The 13,984-nt window shown below is 44.1% G+C and overlaps 1 pseudogene; it reads right to left on the minus strand.

Annotated features, from left to right (window-relative positions):
* Positions 1 to 241: 241 nt before the first annotated feature.
* LOC142461320 (histone deacetylase 1 pseudogene) lies at positions 242 to 2,245 on the minus strand (annotated as a pseudogene).
* Between the last annotated feature and the right edge of the window lie 11,739 nt (positions 2,246 to 13,984).

Genomic DNA, 13,984 nt, shown 5'->3' on the forward strand with positions numbered 1-13,984 from the left:
CAGAGCAGGGAGCCCCCGAGGGAGTATAAAGGACAGACTCGGGGGCCAGAGTATGGCACCCCATGGGACCTGACTGAAAGACAGCCTAGAGATAAAAAATCAGACCTTGATCTATTTATAGGTTTTTCTTTCTTTATAAATTTTTAAAATTTTAATTAATTTATTCTTCTATGGGTAATTGGTTTCCTTTTTTGTTGTCATCGCTGTGTTTTCACTCATCGCCTATCTTGCAATGGCTTGATTTTTTTTTTTTAGAGAAATGTACCATTTTTTATTACAAAGGTTTTCACAAACATGAAAATAGTATCTGAAAAGGGAAAACTAGACTGCTGTCCTCCAGCTGCAGAGCCGGGGTTCCGGAGGGCAGGCAGGGAGTGGGTTGGCTCACTTGGGGCCAGATTGCAACAGTGGGGCGGGGGTGGGGGCTGTAAATGAGAAAGAACCCATCCAAAATCTTAAGGCGCCTTGAAGAAAAAGTACAAGGGCCCCTGAAGGGCCCAGCCACCCCTAGTCAGTAACGGGTGTCTTTCCAAGGGAGGTCCCCTCATAGTAGGATTTTGTCCTGTGACTACCTAAAACTACCTTTTCCACTGAAAAAGAACAGCCGAGCTGGCAAGGTAGCTGCTGGAGGTGTACCTAGCCAAGCTGCTCAGGGCCCTGGTTCCTGTCTAGTCCCTGGAGATATTTATATTTAATATATTTTATATAAATACACAGAGAAATAGAAAATATAAACTCTGAGGGGTTAGGGAAGAAATGTCTGGAACTCTTCAAGAGTCGAGCTGGAGGTCTGCTCAGGCCAACTTGACCTCCTCCTTGACCCCTTTGGCTTCAAGCTTCTCCTCCTTGGCTTTCTCCTCTTCTGCGACTTCTTTCTTCTCCTCTGGTTCTTTCTCTTTGTCATCCTCTATTTTGACTCTCTTGGCTTTTTGGAAGTTGGCAGAGTTTTTGCGGCCACCCTCTCCCTCTTCGTCAGAGTCGGAGAACTCTTCTTCACAAGAAATCCGCTTGTCAGAGGAGCAGATTGAGATGCGCTTCTCGGGGTCCTCTTCTTCCTCGTCGCCACTCTCCTCTGGGACGGCGTCCTCGGGGATGGCTTGCATCTGGACCCCGGGGGCGTGGGGCAACATCCTCAGGTTCTCAAAGAGCCTCTGCTTGATCTTCTCCAGGTACTCATTAGTGTTCTGGTTGGTCATGTTGGAAGGGCTGATGTGAAGCTTGAAATCTGGTCCGAAGTATTCAAAATAGTCGTTGTATGGAAGCTCATTGGGGATCTCTGTGCTCAAGGCCACAGCTGTCTCATACGTCCAGCACCGTGCGACATTGCGAATGGTGTAACCACCTCCTCCCAGCATCAGCATCGGCAGGTTGAAGTTCCTCACAAACTCGACACACTTGGCGTGCCCTTTGATGGTCAGGTTGAAACAACCTAGCCGATCCCCAGACAGGGAGTCGGAGCCACACTGGAGGACGACCGCGCTCGGCTGGAACATCTCCATGACCTTGGAGATGACTGGCCTGAAAATGGCTTCATAGGACTCGTCGTCAATCCCATCTCGGAGCGGGTAGTTGACAGCATAGTACTTGCCTTTGCCAGCGCCAATATCCCGTAAGTCCCCGGTCCCTGGGAAGTACTCCCCATACTTGTGGAAGGACACGGTCATGACTCGGTCTGTGGTGTAGAAGGCCTCTTCCACACCATCTCCATGGTGAATGTCGATGTCAATGTAGAGCACCCTCTGGTGATACTTTAGCAGCTCCAGGATGGCCAAGACGATGTCATTGACGTAACAGAAGCCGGACGCCTCAGACTTCTTGGCATGGTGCAGGCCCCCGGCCCAGTTCACAGCGATGTCCGTCTGCTGCTTATTCAGTTTCACAGCACTTGCCACAGAGCCGCCGGTGGACAGCTGGCAGAACTCAAACAGTCCATCAAACACGGGGCAGTCCTCACCGACGTTGAATCTCTGCATCTGCTTGCTGTACTCCGACATGTTATCCGGGCGGATGGAGCGCAAGAACTTGATGTAGTCGTACTGTGGTACTTGGTCATCTCCTCCGCGCTGGCTTTGTGAGGGCGGTAGATTTCCATCTTTCGGTAGAGACCGTAGTTGAGCAGCAAATTGTGAGTCATGCGAATTCGATGGGGCTTCATCGGATGACCTTGTCCGTAATAGTAATTTCCAACATCCCCGTCGTAGTAGTAGCAGACTTTCCTCCGGGTGCCCTGCGTCTGCGCCATCTTGCTCGCATATTATTACCTCTACAGATCTATCTAGATAAGATAGTCTGGAGGAGAAAACAACAGGACCAATGGTTCCGGTGGGGGACACGGAAGAGGGGGAGGTGGGAGTAAGGAGGTGGTGCTGACAAACCCAGGGACAGGGGAGCAACAAGTGATCCAAAATGAGTGGCAAGGAGGGTGTGAGAGGCCTGGTAGGGATTCAGCAAGGGCAAGGTAACCTAGAGAAATTACTGAAACCCAAATGAAGGCTGAACATAATAGTGGGACAAGAGGAAAGTAAAAGGAAATAGAGGAAAGAACTAGGTGGCAAAGGGTATTTATAGAGGTCTAAAGACTGGAGTATACATATGTAAATATATATGAGTGTGGGGAAACAGACCTATGTGCATATATTTTTATAGATTTAGTATTAAGGCAGCAGATGGACATTGAGCCCCCACTCAAGCACTTACTCAACACAAGAACACATTGTTCTATTAAATTGGCATTCCAGGATGCACACCTTCCTGACACGATTGCTGAAGAAAAATGTGTGCATAAGCAAATATGGTGAAGAAAGTTGATGGTGCCCAGCTATCAAAAGATATAGTGTCTGGGGGTCTTAAAATCTTGAAGATAAAAAAGCAGCCATCTAGCTGTGAAGCATCAAAGCCCACATGGAAGAAGTACACCAGCCTGTCTGACTACGAGGTATAGAAGAGACCAGTTATCAGAAGTCAAAGAACTAAAAATCATATCAGTGGGTGCCCACCTTCCTGATATGATCACTGAAGATAAACATGTGCATAAGCAAATGTGGTGAAGAAAGCTAATGGTGCCTGGCTATCAAAAGATGTAGCGTCTGGGATCTTGGAGGCTCAAAGATAAACAAGTGGCCACCTAGTTCAGAAGCAACAAAGCCCATATGGAAGAAACACACCAGCCTGTGTGACCACGAGTTGTCGAAGTCATCAGGTATCAAGCATCAAGGAACAAAAAATCATATTATTGTAAATGTGGGTGAGTGCAGAGTGGAGACTCAAAGCCCATCGACAGCCAACCGGACACCCCCTTACTGAAGGCTTCTGGGGAGATGAGCCAGTCAGGGTGTAGGGTAGTAATGATGAAGCATATAACTTTCCTCTAGTTCTTAAATGCTTCCCCCCTCCCACTATCATGATACCAATTCTATCTTACAAATCTGGCTAGGCCAGAGGATCTACATTGGTACAGATAGCAACAGGAAACACAGGGAATCCAGGGCAGGTGGCTCCTTCAGAACCAGTGGTGAGAGTGGAGATGCCTGGAGGGTGGCGGGAATGTGGGATAGAAAGGGGGAACTGATTACAAGAATCTATGTATAGCCTCCTCCCTGGGGAATGGACAGCAGACAAGAGGGCAGGGGGAGACATTGGACAATGTTTTGAGAATGATGATGGCAACAAATGTACAAATGTGCTTGACACAATGGATGTATATATGGATTGTGATAAGAGTTGTATGAGGAGCCCCCAATAAAATGATTGTCAGGCACTACTTGACTTCTTTACCACACTTTACTATATAGCACCCATATCTTCAGGTAGGGGGGAGTGGGGAAGGAGGGGGAAAATGAGCAGCCAATATTAAGGGCTCAAGTAGAAGGCAAATGTGTTGAGAATGATGATGGCAATAAATGTACATATGTGCTTGACACAATGAATGGATGTATGGATTGTGATAAGAATTGTATGAGCCCCAAATAAAATGATTTTTTAAAAGAAACACGGTGATATTGCCTTTTTATCCTATAATGCACTTATATATAAGTCATTAGATGCAGAACTATATGTAGCAGCGAACAGTGTTACAAAAAAAGTTGTCAGCTTTATTCAATGGGATCTGTAAAATCAATGACTCCACAATCAAATTCCCACTTGTGCATATATAATTGCTCAGGATAAAGAACAGCTAGGACAATCTTAAGGAAAAGGCATACACTAGGGGGGTCACTATGGCTGACAATCAAACTTTAAGCCACTGATTTGGGGTATTAGTACAAAGATAAGCAAGCAGACCAATAAGGAAAACTGAACAAAAACAAAATTAGGGATCTGGTCACAGACTCAAAAAATATACACTTGGAATGGATACACTTACTTAGCATGAGTACATTTTTATGAATCAATGGAAGAATAAATAGCGATTAAACGTTGAAGTAAGAACTGGAAAAGTCAGGTTATAAGAAGACACGATGGAGAGGAAAAGAAGTTGGGAATGGAAAGGAGAGGCTAAGGGTCATAAGTGAACTTACAAACACACTCGGTGCAACAGCACCAAGAGCAAGCCAGTGTGACAAAAGGCATGGAGTAAGGGGATCACTTTTGCTGAAAGCTGAGCAAAAAATACGAAGGAAATATTTGAGCAAATTCAGCTTGGGTCAAGAGGGAGTTCACCTTTCCCAGTATCACACTATGGCATGGTTGAATCCAGCATTGTCAAGTTCACAGTCATCTATCTCTGTCTGATAGCCAAGCTGTTGGAGTCCCTGGCCTGTGGCTAGAGGGCATCTGCCAGAGGCTGAAGCTGACTAGCTGCTCGGCAAATGAATGGGGGGCTCCCACTTCCTCCACAGCCTTCGACAGACTGGGTGTTCCCAATGTAAACTCTGACACTTTTCCCTTCTTCCTATGCGGATTTTGTCCTTTGGATCACAGAGGCTGGTGTGCTCCCCAGATGTGGACTTGGTTGATGCCTCACTGAGAGGGCTGTTTGTGTGAATACAAACCTTTACGACATTGTTCTGACTGATAGCAGGCACCACCTACTTTCCTCATCACACTTTTCTGTAGCACTCTTGCTCGTCGTTGATCATTTCATAAAGATGAGTATTGAGGAGGGCCATATTATAAGAACTAGTTGTTCTTGGATGACAAAAATGACACCAACAACAACACACCAAAAAACAAACAAAACAAAAAAGAAAAGCATTGTCAACCATTCCCGAGTATTTTTTATTATTTTTTTGTTTCATTGTTTTACAAACCCTTGTGTCAAGGGCTGACTTTCAATAGATCGCAGCGAGGGAGCTGCTCTGCTACGCAGGAAACCCTGACCCAGAAGCAGGTCGTCTACGAATGGTTTAGCACCAGGCTCCCCACGAACGGAGGGGGACTGCAGGGCGCTGGCTATACGAGACCAACCAAGGCTCTGTGGCGCTGCCGCTGCCGTAGCGTTCCTCCTGGGCGAGATTCTGACTTAGAGGCATTCAGTCATAATCCCACAGATGGTAGCTTCGCCCCATTGGCTCCTCAGCCAAGCACATACCCCAAATGTCTGAACCTGCATCCCCTGAGAATTAATAACATTAATACTTTATCCAATGTCATAGAATTTACGCTACTGTTGCTATGATGAGTTTATGGGAGTCTAGTCCAACTGCGAGCTCCAATCATGGGTTGTTGCTTTGTACAGATGATTTCTGAATTGATTGAGCACTGTTTACTTTGAGCATGGGGACTGGTGCTAGGGGAAATTTTCCTGCATCATTTCTTACAAGGGCAGATCCTTGCCTCCTAGATTAAAATTTGTTATACTAACGCGAGGGAAGCATTGAGGTACTAAATATATGATGGTTATGGGCCCCCTTACACTGGACACCCATTAAACCAGGGGTCCTACCCAAGGTCCACCCAGCACCATTTTCACAGTCTGGCGGGGCCATCCTTGGCTTCCTCTCACATTAGAGTATTTCAGTCCTAAGTCCAAGGGCACAGAGAGTTTTGAGGTAGGGCCCAGTTCGTTCAGTCGATCTACTTGAGTCCTTCTGGTGTGGCCTTGGGGGATGCTATGCTGCTTGTAAGGTATACGGTCACGATAGTGCTTAGTCCATGGTGTGGTTCACCGAGAGTTAGGTAGAAACATACTTGTGTTTACCAGGAACATAAAATTGGGTTTATTCTACCCTTAGGTTTCCTGCAATTCTGGTTCAGCATCCCTTCATGATACCCAACCAACAGAGATACAAGCGCCTCCTCTGAAATATAAATGCTCTTCTCCTCTGACCTCAGCTCGATTTTCCAGTGAAGTTCTCCTCTCACTCATGTGGGGGGGCCTGTTGACTTGTCATGGCCTTGTCTCAATGGTGTACTGCATCAAGTGGATGGTTTTCTCCTTTATCACCCCTTCTTGAAGGAGTGACCCCAGCCAATGTGAGGCATCCTCTTACAAGGTGGTTCTGATTAAGGGCACAGTTTCTTGCTACTATGAACGCTGCTGCTAGAAACATGGGCACGCATACATTCACTCGTGCTGTATCTCTTATTTCTTTAGGGTATATGCCTAGTAGTGGCATTGCTAGATCATTCGGGATTTCAATTCCCCGTTGCTTAAAGGATTGCCATATCGTTTTCCAGAGTGTCTGTATGTATTTGCAAGTCCACCAACAGTGCATGTGAGTCCCAGTCTCTCTACATCTTCTCCAGCATGTGTTGTTTTCTGGGGTTTTGTTTGTTTTAAACTGGGCTAGCATTGTGGGTGTAAAGTGGTATTTCATTGTGGTTTTAATTTGCATCTCCCTGATGGCTAGTGATTGTGAGCATTTATTTTGTCGTGTTTGTTAGCCTTTTGTACTTCATTTTTGGTGAACTGTCTGTTCAGGTCTTTTTCTCACTTCTTAATTGTATCGTTTGTTATTTTCTTAGTGAGCTGTTGTAAAGTTCTATATATTTTGGTCATAAGACTTGTCCAATAGTGTTTGGTAAAATATTTTCTCCCAGTCTATAGACTCTCATTTTACTCTCCCGAAGAAGTCTTTTGGTGCTTAAGTGATATAATTTCAGCATGTCCCAGTTGTTTATCTTTTTTAGTAGTAGTAGTAGTAAATCATTTTATTGGGGACTCTTAGAGCTCTTATAATAATCCATGTATCAAACACCTTTGTACATATGTTGTCATCATCATTTTCAAAACATTTTCTTTTTGCTTGAGCCCTAGGTATTAGCTCCTCTTCCCCCCCCCCCACCTTACCACCCTCATAGGCCCCTAACAAATGATAAATTATTATTGTTTTCATATCTTACACCATCTTTTGTCTCCCTTCGCCCACGTTTCTCTTGTTTGTTCCCATTGGAGTGGTGGGAGTGGGGTTTTATTCATTGATCATTGTAGTCAGTATCCCATTTCTCCCCCTTCTCCCCCCACCTTCCCCCTACCCTCATGACATTGCTATTCTCATTACTGTTCCTGAGGGGTTATCTGTCCTGGATTCTGTGTGTCGAGAGCTCTTATCTGTATCAGTGTACATGCTCTAGTCTAGCTGGATTTGTAAGGTAAAACTGGGGTCATGATAGTGGGGAGGAGGAAGCATTAAAGAACTAGTGGAATGTTGTGTGTTCCATCAGTGCTATTCTGCAATCTGGCTGACTTGTTCCTTCCTTGTGACCTTTCTGTTCGGGATGTCCAATTGTCTGCAGATGGACTTTGGTTCTCCTCTCCATCCATCAATATATTTGTTTGTTTTGGGTCTTCTGGTGCCTGATACCTGATCCTGTCAACGTCTCATGATCACACAGCTAGTGTGCTTCTTCCATGTGGGCTTGTTGCTTCTCTGCTAGATGGCCACTTGTTTAACTGCAAGCCTTTCAGTCCAAAGACACTTTATGTTTTGATGGCTGGGCACCCTCAACTTTCTTCACCACCTTTGCTTATGCCCCCATTTTGTCAGTCATCTACCTTGTCTTCTGCTGTGCATGCCTCTTTTATTGTACTTGGTAGTCTATGTGTGCCCTGAAAAAGGTCCCTTAAATTCCCGCAGTTTTCTAATTGATAATCTTGATAGCTTTGGAGTTTCCATTTTGGTTTTTAATCCATCTACAGTTTGTTTTTGTGCATAGGAAGAGATAGGGGTCTTGTTTCATTCTTCTGCATATGGAAATCCAGTTCGTCCAACACCATGTGTTGAAGAGGCCATCTTTGTCCCATTGGAGAGTTCTAGGTCCTTTGTTGCAGATGAGTTGCCTATAGGCTGATGTATTTATGTCTGGGTTTTCTGTTCTGATCCATTGGTCTATGTATCTCTTGTTCTACCAGTACCAGACTGGTTTGACTACTGTGACCATGCAGTAGGTTTTTAGGTCAGGTACCTCCTACTTGGTTCTTCTTTTTAAGAAGTTCTTTGCTTATCCTGGGTCTTTTTCCTACCCAAATGAAATTGGTCATTTGTTTTCCCATTTCTTTAAAGAATGTATTTGGGAAGTTTTCTTTTTAAAAAAAGTAAGTTTGTTATATAAACATCTGAAGATCTAAATATCCATATAACTAGAACTTTAGGGAAAATAAAACTAGAACTTTAGATTAATCCATCATTTTTAATATTTTGGATAAAAATCAAATTATAGGAAATGTCTAATACAATTTTATCTTTAACCTATAAGATATTTAGAAATGTGACTTTAAATTTCCAATAAAAGAAAAGGTATTTGGGGTATTTTTTGGTTAGTGATATCTTACAAAAATGAATGACCAGAGGGGCTTTGTTCTCATCCCCTATTGGAAACACATTTGCATTATAGCAGGTGCCCTGACTGCATTTGATTTTAGCTCTGCTGTCATTTAGAATTTTTTTTACTTACTTTATTTCATTGTAGTGGTTCTCTTTTGACTGAGCTTTCAGAAACAATCATTCATTTTTTGTTTGTTAATAAATCATTTTATTGGGGGCTCTTACAATCCATCCATCCATTGTATCAAGCACACTTGTACATATTTTGTCATCCTTTTAAAAACACTTTCTTTCTACTTGATTTTTTTGGAGCTGTGGTGTTGTAGTGACTTAGGGGTTGGGCTGAAAACCTCAAGGTCATCAGTTCAAACAGAGCAACTGTTCTAAGGCTTTCTACTCCTGTGAAGATTTACAGTCTCAGAAACCCACAGGGCAGTTCTCCTCTATTCTGCAGCATCGTTATGAGTCAGACTGACTCAATAGAAGTGACTTTGGCTTTGATTTTTTTGCTTTGGTTCCCTTAAAGTGCTCACCTCAAGGTCCAGCGACAGAAGGCTCTCTGCTTCCTTGACCATTTACAGCCTCAGAAGGCCTATGCAGGCTCACTATGAGTCAGCATGGACATGATGGCAGTGGGTTTTGTCCTTTGGTTACCCCTAGCAGGGGGATGACAGGGAGTACTTTCTGACAGCCCAAGTTACATCCATTGTTCCAGGTGGAGAGCTATGGTTCAACCACAAAGGCACAAAATGAAAATAAGAAACCTTAATATTCAGACACCAGAGGCCATGCACCCAGTGGGAGGTCGCAGGTGGAGAGAGAGAGAGAAAGAAAGCATACCATGTACCCCACAGTACACTCAACAACTCATGCCATCAAGTAGATTCAATGCATAGCAACCCTATAGGACAAAGTAGAACTGCGCCTGTGGGTGTCTGAGACTGTAACTCTTTATCGGAACTGAACATCTCATTTGTCTCCCATGCGAGACTGCTGGTTTCAAACAGGTAGCCTTGCAGTTAGCAGCCCAACACACAACCACTCTGCTGCCAGGGCTCTTTAGCTCACAGTATGGAAACCTTTAGTAGGACTTTTCATGGGGCACAGGACCACAAGTCCTTCAGAACCAGATGAAAAGCAAGGGAGAGTGGGGAGCTGTGGGGAGCTGAGGAGTGGGAAACCTGGGTGTTTGGGCATAGCGTAGTTTCCTGGGCAACTGGCTGCAGTGTGCACCAAGCACACGGTGAGAAGGGTGCAACCGGGGGCTGAGGAATCATGTGAGATGGAGGCTGCCTACTATCCTGACACAGTGGCAGAGACCGAGCCCCAAGAGCCCAAGCAGAAATGTGTAAGGCCCTCTAAATCCTAAACTTGACATGAGCATAATGTTACTCCCGCCCAGGCCATTGGTTAAAGCACATCACACCACCAAACCCAAAGGCAAGGGACAGAAATGACATTCTGCCCATGATGAAACCATGGGAATGAGGCAGACTCTAGAAGAAACACAACATTGGCAAATAGCTCAATTTACTACAGTTGTCTATTTGGGAAATTTCAAATAATTAACAAATATATTAGAGAATTTAGCTAGATGGCTAGGTGTATAACATTAAAACATTTGAGTCTATTGTTTCTGTACACCAAATCAATGAGGAAGAAAACATGATTTTTTTTAAGTTACCTTTTATAAGAGCAATAATATGCCGGGTATCTTGGTATAAATTTCAAAATAAGATGAACAAGACATTTATAAAAAGTAATAAACTTTGAGGGTTGGAGGTACAGGGAATCCAGGGTGGATGATACCTTCAGGACCAAGGGTGTGAGGGACGATGCTGGGAGAGTGGAGGGTGAGTGGGTTGGAAAGGGGGAACTGATTACAAGGATCCACATGTGACCTCTTCCCTGGGAGAGGGACAGCAGAGAAGGGGGGAAGGGAGACTCCGGATAGGGCAAGATATGACAAAACAACGATGTATAAATTACCAAGGGCATATGAGGGAGGGGGGAATGGGGAGGGAGGAGGGGAAAAAAAGAGGACCTGATGCAAGGGGCTTAAGTGGAGAGCAAATGCCTTGAGAATGATTGGGGCAGGGAATGTATGGATGTGCTTTGTACAATTGATGTATGTATATGTATGGATTGTGGTAAGAGTTGTATGAGTCCCTAACAAAATGTAAAAGAAGAAAAGAGAAAAAAAATGATTGGGGCAAAGACTGTACGGATGTGCTTTGTACAATTGATGTATGTATATATATGAACTGTGAAAAGAATTGTATGAGCCCCAATAAATTGTTAAAATTAAAAAAAAAAAAGTAATAAACTTTAATGAAATTGTATACTATATTTTAAACATAAGGCACTCTTATGGAAAACACTAGGGAATCCAAAAATTAACGGAGAAGCCTCGCCTGTTCCTGAATAGAAAAAAATCATTTTTATAAAGATGCCAATGCTCTTTAGGTGGTCTTTTTAGTCACTGCTATTCCAGTCAATGTTCCAAGAGTCTTTCTGATTCTGAAGCTGATCCAGAGCAGCACAGGGTCAAGATCAGCCAGCCCATCCTTGATGAAGGTAGTCCCCCCACCTTTGCCTAGATATTTGCCTAGAAATATTTTTAAATAGTATGACATGGGATGTACCAATGGAAGAATAGATAACCCAGAAGTCAACCCAAGGTAATAAGCAAAGCTTACATGTGACAGAGGTAGGTAACACGGTGCAGACCAGTGAGGAATGGGTGGTGCTGGGAAAATGGGTCAACCATCCCTGGAAACAGAGTCGGGCCTCTTGCTTGCATCACATAGCAACCCAAATTTTAAGAAGTGTGATGGAGAAAACCCCAAACCAAACCCAAACCCACTGCCATCGATTAGAGTCTAACTCATAGAGGAGCAGTACATTTGAGCAAGGAGGTTCTGAAGTGCCTCTCAGATGAAGTGACACCAAGACGAGATTTGTCAGTAGGGAGGACTGAAGGAGGTCATCCTAAGTTGTTCCACGGTAGCCCTTGGCCACATGTAGCTATAGAGTATGGAAAGTAGACTAATTGGCATGGCGGGTTCAGAGTTGTTGTGCTCACTGAAAGGTCAGCAGTTCGAAACCACTGCCACTTGGTGGGAGGAAGATGTGGCTTTCTGCTCTCTTAAACAGCTAGTCTTGGAAACACACGGGGGCAGTCCTATTCTGTGCTACTCGGTGACAGCAGTGAGTTTTCAAAACGTAACACAAATAAAAGATTATAAAATATCTCATTAAGAATATTTTTGATAGGAGGGAGGGGGAAAAAAAAAGAGGACCTGATGCAAGGGGCTTAAGTGGAGAGCAAATGCCTTGAGAATGATTGGGGCAGGGAATGTATGGATGTGCTTTATACAATTGATGTATGTATATGTATGGATTGTGATAAGAGTTGTATGAGTCCCTAATAAAATGTAAAAAATGAAAAGAGGAGAAAAAAATGATTAGGGCAAAGACTGTACAGATGTGCTTTATACAATTGATGTATGTATATGTATGAACTGTGATAAGAATTGTATGAACCCCAATAAATTGTTTAAAAAAAGAATATTTTTGATAAATGACACATCAAACTGATGACATTTTGGATATATTCACTCACTGCCATCAAATCAATTCCAACAGAGATCTTACAGGACAGGGCTGAACTGCCCCTATGGGTTTCTGAGATTAACTCTTTTAAAATCATTTTATTGGGAGTTCATACAACTCTTATTACAATCCATCCATCCATTGTGTCAAGCACATTTGTACATCTGTTGCCATCATCTTTCTCAAAACACTTTCTTTCTACTTGAGCCCTTGGTATCAGCTCCTCGTTTTTTCAGGTGCCTTCTTAGCGCGGCCGGCAGCGTGTCAGTCTCATAATCTGAGACTAACTCGTAGGGGAGTAGAAAGTCTTGGCTGTTTCCCAAGGGGCAGTTGGTGGTTTCCAACTGCTGATCTTGCAATTACAGCACAACACACAACCACTCCTCAACCAGGGATCCTGGTTCAAGAACGCATCAACATTATCTCCACCAGTTTCTTTTTTTACCTTTTTAAAAACATGTGGCTATGGGATCTTTTTAAAAATTATGCGTATGCCTCCCATTTGTAACCTGCATTATATTTCTACTGGGCAGCCCGGGTCTCAACCCAAAAAGCTGCGGCGATGCAAAGGTGAAGGCGCGCAGAGAACAGCAGGAACAAGCCAGACGAGATTCCTAGCCTTGTGCGTTGCCCTTGGAGTGGGAGCGAGAGGTCATAAACCTGAACACAAACAAATGCATGCGGAAAATGAACGGTGAGTGGCAGAAGGACACTGACGTGATGACGGGCTGAAGCAGCAGAGGGGAGAGGTTGTGAATTTATTAGAAGGCGGTACTCAGGAATTGCCTGTCTGTGGAGGTGACGGCTGAGCTGTGAGCGGAGAAGACGCAGCCAGATCTGTGAAGAAGAGGGAGGCAGATAAAAGGAACCTAACCGGAAAGGTTTGGGGGCAGGAATGCGCTGGTCTTGAACAAACTGATGTGGGTTTCCAGATTTAACAAATTCCTGGCATACTTCCACCTCAACATGACTTGTTCTGGATGTAAAATATAACTGGTCATCCTGCATTTCACCCTGCAAACCTAGTGGTGCGAGAGGGCTGCCCGAGAGGACTTGCAACCAAGCAAAGAAGATTGGGCTTTATTTTCTGTGTGATTATAAAACACTGGGAGATTCCAAGGGAGGTTGTGACTTTTCAAACGGATTTACATATTTTTAAAAGTCCTCTTGGCTCTCAGAGAATGTGTTTCAGATGAGGCAAGGTGAGAGGCAGGTTAGGAAACCAGACCATTATCCTGGTGAGAGAGGATGGTGGATTGTTGTAGGACGACTGTTATGAAACTGACTGTGTCCCTTCCAATATGCTTTGCAATTCTAACCTCTCTACCTACCTGTGGATGGGATCCTGTTTGGAAAGAGAGTCTTTGTTGTGTTGATTAGATCATTCCCTCGTAAAACACATACGTAATGCCGTGTCTTACTCACAGGGTTGCTATGAGTCAGAAAGGCTCTGTGGCAGGGAGAGAGTTTTTGGTTGTCGTTCTTTTCTGCTTTCCTGTAATGTCTCACCAGTCACCACTGCTGCATGCGGTTGTGACTCACGACAACCCCGTGTGTGTCGGGGTAGAACTAGACTCCATAGGGTTTCCGATGCTCATGGTGCAGAAAGAGATCACCAGACCTTGCCTTCAAGTTGACTATGTGGACTGGAACCGCCAACCTTT

The sequence above is a fragment of the Tenrec ecaudatus genome, chromosome 11 (assembly GCF_050624435.1).
Source record: "Tenrec ecaudatus isolate mTenEca1 chromosome 11, mTenEca1.hap1, whole genome shotgun sequence".
Lineage (NCBI taxonomy): Eukaryota > Metazoa > Chordata > Mammalia > Afrosoricida > Tenrecidae > Tenrec > Tenrec ecaudatus.